The sequence below is a fragment of the Daphnia pulicaria genome, unplaced genomic scaffold, assembly GCF_021234035.1.
Source record: "Daphnia pulicaria isolate SC F1-1A unplaced genomic scaffold, SC_F0-13Bv2 h1tg000150l, whole genome shotgun sequence".
NCBI lineage: Eukaryota > Metazoa > Arthropoda > Branchiopoda > Diplostraca > Daphniidae > Daphnia > Daphnia pulicaria.
This window is the reverse complement of record NW_025804839.1, coordinates 27,790-37,258: the sequence shown is the minus strand read 5'-3', so window position 1 is coordinate 37,258 and position 9,469 is coordinate 27,790. Positions and strand designations below refer to the sequence as shown.

The following is a 9,469-nucleotide window of genomic DNA, read 5'->3' as shown; positions in this document are numbered from 1 at the left end:
ACCAACGTACAAGCCTCTCGGCTGTGCCGTGCGCTTCGCGCTTTACTTAGCTTGCGTTGCATAAGGATCTCAGAGCCAGAGAGATTAGATAGAGCTGCCCGAAGAAACCACCAACGTACAAGCCTCTCGGCGTACAGCCGAGAGGCTACTAGACGTCCTCCAACCTCTTTGTTGCTGAAAGATATTTGAAACGCCGTGCGCGAAGCGCACGGCACAGCCGAGAGGCTTGTACGTTGGTGGTTTCTTCGGGCAGCTCTATCTAATCTCTCTGGCTCTGAGATCCTTATGCAACGCAAGCTAAGTAAAGCGCGAAGCGCACGGCACAGCCGAGAGGCTTGTACGTTGGTGGTTTCTTCGGGCAGCTCTATCTAATCTCTCTGACTCTGAGATCCTTATGCAACGCAAGCTAAGTAAGGGAAGCAATCGTTAGCCTTATGACACTTGGATTGTTGGCTCATTGATCGGACATCCCCGGAACGAGAAAATTAAAAATGACAGTTAGCCACAAAAGACAGTGACGACAAAAGCTCTGAACGATAATTAATCATGATTAAATAACAATAACTAAAAGAATGCAATACGATCATAAAGTCATGACACATCCTCAAATTGACCAACCTCACTTTCACAATTTATTTTGCCATACAAGCAGATGATTTAAGGACACGAATACCTGGAATTATTATTAAGATGTATCTCTTTAGATTTTCAAGAATTTAAATTTGTTTTATCATCTCAACCACTCTGAACACGCTAGTTTCCTTCCGCTATTTCACATGGATTTAACGGAAACGGTCCTCAATGACTGTGTTTGATGCTGTCGAGACAGCTACACTCACAGCCTGTTTCACGCTCAGAAACCAGCGTCTTAACTCGTCATCGTGGGTTGAAAGGAGACAAGTTTTCTGGTGGGAAACAAGTCAAGATATACTACAGAAATGATCCTGTGAAGTATGATCTTAAATGCAATGTTATTTTGCAGAACTCTAAATAAGGTTTGTACGATCAATGAGCTTTGGCGTAAATTACAGTGCATAGATCGATATTTCGGAATATTAAATTGAGATTTGCAATACTTGACGCACACAGTACATACATTGTCAGGTCTTGCATTTTGTTCATTTATTGAAACACCGAGAAGCTCTTTAATAGTTATAGAACAAGTGACGAGACCAATTTTGGACACAATAAAGAATCCGCGTTGCTCATCAAATCAATTTATTACAGTAATGTATTATCGATTGAGAGCCCATTTATCAGCTGGGTGTTTGGCGTGCACCCTATAATCCTGCTTCGGGGAGGCTTGGTAGAGTGGATGGCTTGAGTTTAGGAGCCCTGTTTCGTGATACCGCATGTTGATCAGGTGCCCGCACTAAGCTTTGACATCAGCATGGATCTGCTAGAGGAATCTAGTAGGTGCAGGTTAGCTAAGGAGGAGCGTAGTGGGTCAGGAGGGAAACCTAGCAGCCAAAAGTTCCCGTGTTCGGCAGTAGTGGGATCGTGCCAAGTGAGTGGGCGTCATGCAACAGCCTCAACAAAATAGCCAAACCTCTATCTTTTTTTTTGTCGTTAAAACTACCGAGATCAAACAAACATGCGTTCTACAATATATGGTATCATTAATCAAAGTCCCAGCAATACCCTTTTCAACTAATACCTAAAGAATACATTATATTCCATGTCTCATCTAACTTGGGGAGCAAAAATAAAATTACACCATGCCAACAGCATCCCGTATTCCCAAGCGGTCACCCATCCAAGTACTAACGGGACCCGACATAGCTTAACTTCCGGGAGCTGACGAGACCGGGTGAGTTCTATGTGGTGTGGCCGTTGACATCAATTCAGTCGCCATTACCCGACCATATTCGCCTCTAAATCTAGTTCTAATGCTTGCTTACTTTCTGTTCGAATACACACCAACCTTAGCCAAACAAACGAGGGACATATAAGTACATTTGTCAATGGACAACCGAATATAAAATTTGATAATATTTCCAAACGCCACTATTTTTGGCTAACTGTCATTTTTAATTTTCTCGTTCCGGGGATGTCCGATCAATGAGCCAACAATCCAAGTGTCATAAGGCTAACGATTGCTTCCCTTACTTAGCTTGCGTTGCATAAGGATCTCAGAGTCAGAGAGATTAGATAGAGCTGCCCGAAGAAACCACCAACGTACAAGCCTCTCGGCTGTGCCGTGCGCTTCGCGCTTTACTTAGCTTGCGTTGCATAAGGATCTCAGAGCCAGAGAGATTAGATAGAGCTGCCCGAAGAAACCACCAACGTACAAGCCTCTCGGCTGTGCCGTGCGCTTCGCGCACGGCGTTTCAAATATCTTTCAGCAACAAAGAGGTTGGAGGACGTCTAGTAGCCTCTCGGCTGTACTTTCTGTTCGAAATACACACCAACCTTAGCCAAACAAACGAGGACATATAAGTACATTTGTCAATGGACAACCGAATATAAAATTTGATAATATTTCCAAACGCCACTATTTTTGGCTAACTGTCATTTTTAATTTTCTCGTTCCGGGGATGTCCGATCAATGAGCCAACAATCCAAGTGTCATAAGGCTAACGATTGCTTCCCTTACTTAGCTTGCGTTGCATAAGGATCTCAGAGTCAGAGAGATTAGATAGAGCTGCCCGAAGAAACCACCAACGTACAAGCCTCTCGGCTGTGCCGTGCGCTTCGCGCTTTACTTAGCTTGCGTTGCATAAGGATCTCAGAGCCAGAGAGATTAGATAGAGCTGCCCGAAGAAACCACCAACGTACAAGCCTCTCGGCTGTACGTTAAAACGAGGACATATAAGTAACATTTGTCAATGGACAACCGAATATAAAATTTGATAATATTTCCAAACGCCACTATTTTTGGCTAACTGTCATTTTTAATTTTCTCGTTCCGGGGATGTCCGATCAATGAGCCAACAATCCAAGTGTCATAAGGCTAACGATTGCTTCCCTTACTTAGCTTGCGTTGCATAAGGATCTCAGAGTCAGAGAGATTAGATAGAGCTGCCCGAAGAAACCACCAACGTACAAGCCTCTCGGCTGTGTCGTGCGCTTCGCGCTTTACTTAGCTTGCGTTGCATAAGGATCTCAGAGCCAGAGAGATTAGATAGAGCTGCCCGAAGAAACCACCAACGTACAAGCCTCTCGGCTGTACGTTAAAACGAGGACATATAAGTACATTTGTCAATGGACAACCGAATATAAAATTTGATAATATTTCCAAACGCCACTATTTTTGGCTAACTGTCATTTTTAATTTTCTCGTTCCGGGGATGTCCGATCAATGAGCCAACAATCCAAGTGTCATAAGGCTAACGATTGCTTCCCTTACTTAGCTTGCGTTGCATAAGGATCTCAGAGTCAGAGAGATTAGATAGAGCTGCCCGAAGAAACCACCAACGTACAAGCCTCTCGGCTGTGCCGTGCGCTTCGCGCTTTACTTAGCTTGCGTTGCATAAGGATCTCAGAGCCAGAGAGATTAGATAGAGCTGCCCGAAGAAACCACCAACGTACAAGCCTCTCGGCTGTGCCGTGCGCTTCGCGCACGGCGTTTCAAATATCTTTCAGCAACAAAGAGGTTGGAGGACGTCTAGTAGCCTCTCGGCTGTACGCCGAGAGGCTTGTACGTTGGTGGTTTCTTCGGGCAGCTCTATCTAATCTCTCTGGCTCTGAGATCCTTATGCAACGCAAGCTAAGTAAAGCGCGAAGCGCACGGCACAGCCGAGAGGCTTGTACGTTGGTGGTTTCTTCGGGCAGCTCTATCTAATCTCTCTGACTCTGAGATCCTTATGCAACGCAAGCTAAGTAAGGGAAGCAATCGTTAGCCTTATGACACTTGGATTGTTGGCTCATTGATCGGACATCCCCGGAACGAGAAAATTAAAAATGACAGTTAGCCAAAAATAGTGGCGTTTGGAAATATTATCAAATTTTATATTCGGTTGTCCATTGACAAATGTACTTATATGTCCTCGTTTGTTTGGCTAAGGTTGGTGTGTATTTCGAACAGAAAGTAAGCAAGCATTAGAACTAGATTTAGAGGCGAATATGGTCGGGTAATGGCGACTGAATTGATGTCAACGGCCACACCACATAGAACTCACCCGGTCTCGTCAGCTCCCGGAAGTTAAGCTATGTCGGGTCCCGTTAGTACTTGGATGGGTGACCGCTTGGGAATACGGGATGCTGTTGGCATGGTGTAATTTTATTTTTGCTCCCCAAGTTAGATGAGACATGGAATATAATGTATTCTTTAGGTATTAGTTGAAAAGGGTATTGCTGGGACTTTGATTAATGATACCATATATTGTAGAACGCATGTTTGTTTGATCTCGGTAGTTTTAACGACAAAAAAAAAGATAGAGGTTTGGCTATTTTGTTGAGGCTGTTGCATGACGCCCACTCACTGGCACGATCCCACTACTGCCGAACACGGGAAACTTTTGGCTGCTAGGTTTCCCTCCTGACCCACTACGCTCCTCCTTAGCTAACCTGCACCTACTAGATTCCTCTAGCAGATCCATGCTGATGTCAAGCTTAGTGCGGGCACCTGATCAACATGCGGTATCACGAAACAGGGCTCCTAAACTCAAGCCATCCACTCTACCAAGCCTCCCCGAAGCAGGATTATAGGTGCACGCCAAACACCCAGCTGATAAATGGGCTCTCAATCGATAATACATTACTGTAATAAATTGATTTGATGAGCACGCGGATTCTTTATTGTGTCCAAAATTGGTCTCGTCACTTGTTCTATAACTATTAAAGAGCTTCTCGGTGTTTCAATAAATGAACAAAATGCAAGACCTGACAATGTATGTACTGTGTGCGTCAAGTATTGCAAATCTCAATTTAATATTCCGAAATATCGATCTATGCACTGTAATTTACGCCAAAGCTCATTGATCGTACAAACCTTATTTAGAGTTCTGCAAAATAACATTGCATTTAAGATCATACTTCACAGGATCATTTCTGTAGTATATCTTGACTTGTTTCCCACCAGAAACTTGTCTCCTTTCAACCCACGATGACGAGTTAAGACGCTGGTTTCTGAGCGTGAAACAGGCTGTGAGTGTAGCTGTCTCGACAGCATCAAACACAGTCATTGAGGACCGTTTCCGTTAAATCCATGTGAAATAGCGGAAGGAAACTAGCGTGTTCAGAGTGGTTGAGATGATAAAACAAATTTAAATTCTTGAAAATCTAAAGAGATACATCTTAATAATAATTCCAGGTATTCGTGTCCTTAAATCATCTGCTTGTATGGCAAAATAAATTGTGAAAGTGAGGTTGGTCAATTTGAGGATGTGTCATGACTTTATGATCGTATTGCATTCTTTTAGTTATTGTTATTTAATCATGATTAATTATCGTTCAGAGCTTTTGTCGTCACTGTCTTTTGTGGCTAACTGTCATTTTTAATTTTCTCGTTCCGGGGATGTCCGATCAATGAGCCAACAATCCAAGTGTCATAAGGCTAACGATTGCTTCCCTTACTTAGCTTGCGTTGCATAAGGATCTCAGAGTCAGAGAGATTAGATAGAGCTGCCCGAAGAAACCACCAACGTACAAGCCTCTCGGCTGTGCCGTGCGCTTCGCGCTTTACTTAGCTTGCGTTGCATAAGGATCTCAGAGCCAGAGAGATTAGATAGAGCTGCCCGAAGAAAACCACCAACGTACAAGCCTCTCGGCTGTGCCGTGCGCTTCGCGCACGGCGTTTCAAATATCTTTCAGCAACAAAGAGGTTGGAGGACGTCTAGTAGCCTCTCGGCTGTACGCCGAGAGGCTTGTACGTTGGTGGTTTCTTCGGGCAGCTCTATCTAATCTCTCTGGCTCTGAGATCCTTATGCAACGCAAGCTAAGTAAAGCGCGAAGCGCACGGCACAGCCGAGAGGCTTGTACGTTGGTGGTTTCTTCGGGCAGCTCTATCTAATCTCTCTTGACTCTGAGATCCTTATGCAACGCAAGCTAAGTAAGGGAAGCAATCGTTAGCCTTATGACACTTGGATTGTTGGCTCATTGATCGGACATCCCCGGAACGAGAAAATTAAAAATGACAGTTAGCCAAAAATAGTGGCGTTTGGAAATATTATCAAATTTTATATTCGGTTGTCCATTGACAAATGTACTTATATGTCCTCGTTTGTTTGGCTAAGGTTGGTGTGTATTTCGAACAGAAAGTACAGCCGAGAGGCTACTAGACGTCCTCCAACCTCTTTGTTGCTGAAAGATATTTGAAACGCCGTGCGCGAAGCGCACGGCACAGCCGAGAGGCTTGTACGTTGGTGGTTTCTTCGGGCAGCTCTATCTAATCTCTCTGGCTCTGAGATCCTTATGCAACGCAAGCTAAGTAAAGCGCGAAGCGCACGGCACAGCCGAGAGGCTTGTACGTTGGTGGTTTCTTCGGGCAGCTCTATCTAATCTCTCTGACTCTGAGATCCTTATGCAACGCAAGCTAAGTAAGGGAAGCAATCGTTAGCCTTATGACACTTGGATTGTTGGCTCATTGATCGGACATCCCCGGAACGAGAAAATTAAAAAATGACAGTTAGCCAAAAATAGTGGCGTTTGGAAATATTATCAAATTTTATATTCGGTTGTCCATTGACAAATGTACTTATATGTCCCTCGTTTGTTTGGCTAAGGTTGGTGTGTATTTCGAACAGAAAGTAAGCAAGCATTAGAACTAGATTTAGAGGCGAATATGGTCGGGTAATGGCGACTGAATTGATGTCAACGGCCACACCACATAGAACTCACCCGGTCTCGTCAGCTCCCGGAAGTTAAGCTATGTCGGGTCCCGTTAGTACTTGGATGGGTGACCGCTTGGGAATACGGGATGCTGTTGGCATGGTGTAATTTTATTTTTGCTCCCCAAGTTAGATGAGACATGGAATATAATGTATTCTTTAGGTATTAGTTGAAAAGGGTATTGCTGGGACTTTGATTAATGATACCATATATTGTAGAACGCATGTTTGTTTGATCTCGGTAGTTTTAACGACAAAAAAAAAAGATAGAGGTTTGGCTATTTTGTTGAGGCTGTTGCATGACGCCCACTCACTGGCACGATCCCACTACTGCCGAACACGGGAACTTTTGGCTGCTAGGTTTCCCTCCTGACCCACTACGCTCCTCCTTAGCTAACCTGCACCTACTAGATTCCTCTAGCAGATCCATGCTGATGTCAAGCTTAGTGCGGGCACCTGATCAACATGCGGTATCACGAAACAGGGCTCCTAAACTCAAGCCATCCACTCTACCAAGCCTCCCCGAAGCAGGATTATAGGTGCACGCCAAACACCCAGCTGATAAATGGGCTCTCAATCGATAATACATTACTGTAATAAATTGATTTGATGAGCACGCGGATTCTTTATTGTGTCCAAAATTGGTCTCGTCACTTGTTCTATAACTATTAAAGAGCTTCTCGGTGTTTCAATAAATGAACAAAATGCAAGACCTGACAATGTATGTACTGTGTGCGTCAAGTATTGCAAATCTCAATTTAATATTCCGAAATATCGATCTATGCACTGTAATTTACGCCAAAGCTCATTGATCGTACAAACCTTATTTAGAGTTCTGCAAAATAACATTGCATTTAAGATCATACTTCACAGGATCATTTCTGTAGTATATCTTGACTTGTTTCCCACCAGAAACTTGTCTCCTTTCAACCCACGATGACGAGTTAAGACGCTGGTTTCTGAGCGTGAAACAGGCTGTGAGTGTAGCTGTCTCGACAGCATCAAACACAGTCATTGAGGACCGTTTCCGTTAAATCCATGTGAAATAGCGGAAGGAAACTAGCGTGTTCAGAGTGGTTGAGATGATAAAACAAATTTAAATTCTTGAAAATCTAAAGAGATACATCTTAATAATAATTCCAGGTATTCGTGTCCTTAAATCATCTGCTTGTATGGCAAAATAAATTGTGAAAGTGAGGTTGGTCAATTTGAGGATGTGTCATGACTTTATGATCGTATTGCATTCTTTTAGTTATTGTTATTTAATCATGATTAATTATCGTTCAGAGCTTTTGTCGTCAGGTGGCGTGGCAAAGCCATATTCTGAAAAAAAAAGGACCTAGTGTGATAACGAGAGTAAAATTTGCAACGCCTTCAGCGTAAATTGTATCTCCCTTAATACAGTATGAGCATAATAAAACAAATGAAAATGAACTTTATAAGCATCAAGTGGTCGCGTCTGGAAAAATGAACAACTCAATATTTTATAGCATTTCTTGAATGTTTTGAGTGATATGAGTATTCTTCGTACACCACCGGAAATGTGTTGAACCTCAGTGGTTATTTTGGGCAGTAATCCTTGTAACATTATCGCTTCTCGGCCTTTTGGCTAAGATCAAAGTGTAGTATCTGTTCTTATCAGCTTAATATCTGATACGGGTTCAAATGGACCCCAGAATATTAAACTGATTTTTGGCATACGGTGGGAATACAGTGCTTGCACTGCTCCCGCCACGGGTTGACCCGGTATTGCAGTACCTCCGGGATCGGCTCACCCTCTATGAGGGAGAACATATTGAATAAAACAGAAATTGTCTTAGCACCGTATAATAAAAGACCATGTATAATTGCAAAACTGTCATGTAGACATGTTTGTAATTTTTTCTAATTGTATTTTTTTCGTAATATCAAGAAAAGCATAAAAAAATACGTACTTGATTGTGTTAACTAATTAGTACTGTTCATCTTTCGATGTGATGTTTTTTTTTAAAAATATGAAGATGCGTGTATTTTCATATGAAAAGTCGATTTTCTTATTTTCTTATTTGCCAATTGGACGACCAAATGAAAAAAAACAAGCAATTTGTTTCTTGAAAAGTATTTGCAAAGATCAAGACCATGAAATAAATACTGAGCTTTATTTACTATATTTTGCTCGAGTTCGTAATTCAAGTCGATGAAAGAAAGTGGGTGGTATTCTCTAAACGTCAGTCAAATACTTGAACACTCTTTGTCAATATTGTTCTGCTGTATACAAAGTATTAAACAAAGTGAAAAAGCATCCACAATCATACTTACCTGGCTCAGAGGCAACCATGATCACCAAGGTGGTTCCTCCAGGGCGAGGCCTTTCCATTGCACTAAGGATGGGCTGACCCTTGCGATTAATCCAAATGTGATTAACTCGGGAGTACAATTTTTGGTAGTGGGGGACTGCGTTCGCGCCGTTCCCTGAACACACTATAAATGTAAGAAAAATTCTTGTCATCTGCCGGAAGTTGAACTAAATCTGGTCCCGTTAGTAAACGGTAGGGTTGACCGCTTGGGAATACGCGAAGCATCAGATTTTCTTTCTGGGAAGAAACAACAAAGTAATGAAATTCATGTTTAGCTACTTTAATATAAATCATCATGGCCAATGGATTGGCCGTGATCGTCTAGTGGTTAGGACCCTACGTTGTGGTACCTACTAGATATGA

At 42.6% G+C, this 9,469-nt stretch overlaps 8 non-coding genes across 8 annotated transcripts; 6 read left to right on the top strand and 2 right to left on the bottom strand.

Annotated features, from left to right (window-relative positions):
• Positions 1-738: 738 nt before the first annotated feature.
• LOC124319287 lies at positions 739-961 on the bottom strand. Its single transcript, XR_006912986.1, has one exon. It is a non-coding gene; the product is annotated as a small nucleolar RNA U3 (small nucleolar RNA).
• Positions 962-1,719: 758 nt separating this feature from the next.
• On the bottom strand, positions 1,720-1,838 carry LOC124319268. Its single transcript, XR_006912966.1, has one exon. It is a non-coding gene; the product is annotated as a 5S ribosomal RNA (ribosomal RNA).
• A 2,255-nt stretch (positions 1,839-4,093) lies between these two features.
• LOC124319267 lies at positions 4,094-4,212 on the top strand. Its single transcript, XR_006912965.1, has one exon. It is a non-coding gene; the product is annotated as a 5S ribosomal RNA (ribosomal RNA).
• A 755-nt stretch (positions 4,213-4,967) lies between these two features.
• LOC124319286 lies at positions 4,968-5,189 on the top strand. The gene has a single exon (XR_006912985.1). It is a non-coding gene; the product is annotated as a small nucleolar RNA U3 (small nucleolar RNA).
• A 1,563-nt stretch (positions 5,190-6,752) lies between these two features.
• Positions 6,753-6,871, top strand: LOC124319265. The gene has a single exon (XR_006912963.1). It is a non-coding gene; the product is annotated as a 5S ribosomal RNA (ribosomal RNA).
• Positions 6,872-7,626: 755 nt separating this feature from the next.
• Positions 7,627-7,848, top strand: LOC124319284. Its single transcript, XR_006912983.1, has one exon. It is a non-coding gene; the product is annotated as a small nucleolar RNA U3 (small nucleolar RNA).
• Positions 7,849-8,359: 511 nt separating this feature from the next.
• Positions 8,360-8,550, top strand: LOC124319276. Its single transcript, XR_006912973.1, has one exon. It is a non-coding gene; the product is annotated as a U2 spliceosomal RNA (small nuclear RNA).
• A 510-nt stretch (positions 8,551-9,060) lies between these two features.
• Positions 9,061-9,224, top strand: LOC124319271. The gene has a single exon (XR_006912969.1). It is a non-coding gene; the product is annotated as a U1 spliceosomal RNA (small nuclear RNA).
• Positions 9,225-9,469: the final 245 nt, after the last annotated feature.